Below are 1,726 nucleotides of genomic sequence, written 5' to 3'. Positions count from 1 at the left end.
CGAACCAGGAATATTTAAGGGCGTAACATGTTAATGACGATCGAATTCAGCCGCCGCATTGATCAAGAGCCGATCATTTAGATACGAATGTTTCATGAATCACACGTGGATCCTATCGTACGACCAATTCTGCGCTCAGATCTGCGCCTGTTTTCACGCAAGATTGATAAATGAGGGCCACTATGTGCAACATCCAAATCCAAATTTTTTTTGATGTAGGTAAAATGTGTTACATTATTGTTAGCATTAGCATTGTTAGCACCATCAGTGTTGTGGTGCTACGGAGACGCCTCGACCTACAGATCATAAAGGAACATGATTGTTTGGTACAAGACCAACAAAAATCAATTTCATATTTCTTTCAGTGAAAATGCAAAAACTACCATTCCAACTGAAATCGTAATATCTGCCCAAAATTTGCAAAAATGTTTTTTTTTTTTTTGCGCATTGCGCAGCTGTGACCCCGCTCTGCTGCACTTCACTGTGACTGGCGGGATCAGGTGACCCCTCCCCTCTGAGGAGCGGGAGGCCTGTTTATCTTCATGTGGCGCCGGTTATTACCTGAAGAGAAACAGACTATGTCCTGGTCAGTCATACATGTGACTCTCACTCAGCACTCTATAAAACAAGAGCAAGTTATTTTAGCACAGAGGCTAACTAGCTAGCTTCAAGTGTGATATGCTGTTTTATAAAAACATTTCAGGACTTTAAAAGTACAGCGACGCACTCGTAACTCTTCTCATGAACATTTCTACAAATCACAGTGCACATACATGTTTATACGTGTTACATACAGACATTAATACACAATATTTGCACACCGTGCTGTTGCTTGGCAACTCATTGCAGAAATCTGTCAAGAACTGGCCATGTCTCAAAGCTGCCAGTGTCATATATCTATTACCTCCATTAGAGGGCGCTGCTGAGCCAATAAATACATTCAGATAGATCAACATAAAATCATGGCAATTACAGCAAGAGGAATCAAAAACAGCGAAGGAAGCAGGACGGGGGAATCACAAATATTGAGATGTTGAAAAGATGAAGTTCAAGGTTATTTCAAAGAGAACATTTCTCTACAAAGTCTGAATCTGATGTAAAAGACAAAGCCGTTGAGAACTCGCTACTGTTCTGAAAACACGTCAAACTTTTCCAAAGGTTTCATACTTTAATGTTTTGCTGAAGTTGTCTCACCACCACCTCCCTGAGGGAGTCCACCTCCATGTGATGGAGCTTCTGCTGTTGTTACAAACTATCAGTCACATCTTTCAATCTTCAAACCTTTTTCTCTTCCTGTAATGACTTTTATTTTCCGGGTTGTTCATTTTATCTCTGTCTGTTATCTCCCTCTTCCCCCTTCTTAACAGAGTTTAACACACAGTCTTCACTGTTTCCTTTCCTTCTGATTCCTCTGTAACTCACTGATATATGAACCCCTCCTCTCCACTCGACCTCCCAGTAACAGCGACCAGTCAGACCAGTTCTACACAGCAGCTGAGGCCAAAGGTCAAACCTGTCTGGATGATCAGGATATGACTGATACTCTGTCACCCATGTCACCTTCCTGTTGTTGTCAGACAGTTTGAGGTTTCTGTTCACTGTGTTTGTGTCCAGTTCCAGTTCACAGGAATCTGATGGAGAGAACAAGACAGTTTATCATCTGACTCATCTGATGGATTATTGATTGATTATTGACTGATATGTTGTTATTTCCTGTAACGTTTAT

Source organism: Seriola lalandi, unplaced genomic scaffold, assembly GCF_002814215.2.
Source record: "Seriola lalandi dorsalis isolate HSWRI2012SDOR001 ecotype SW California unplaced genomic scaffold, Sedor1 jcf7180002054947, whole genome shotgun sequence".
In the NCBI taxonomy this organism is placed as follows: Eukaryota; Metazoa; Chordata; class Actinopteri; order Carangiformes; family Carangidae; genus Seriola; species Seriola lalandi.
Note: the sequence above shows the minus strand (reverse complement) of the source record.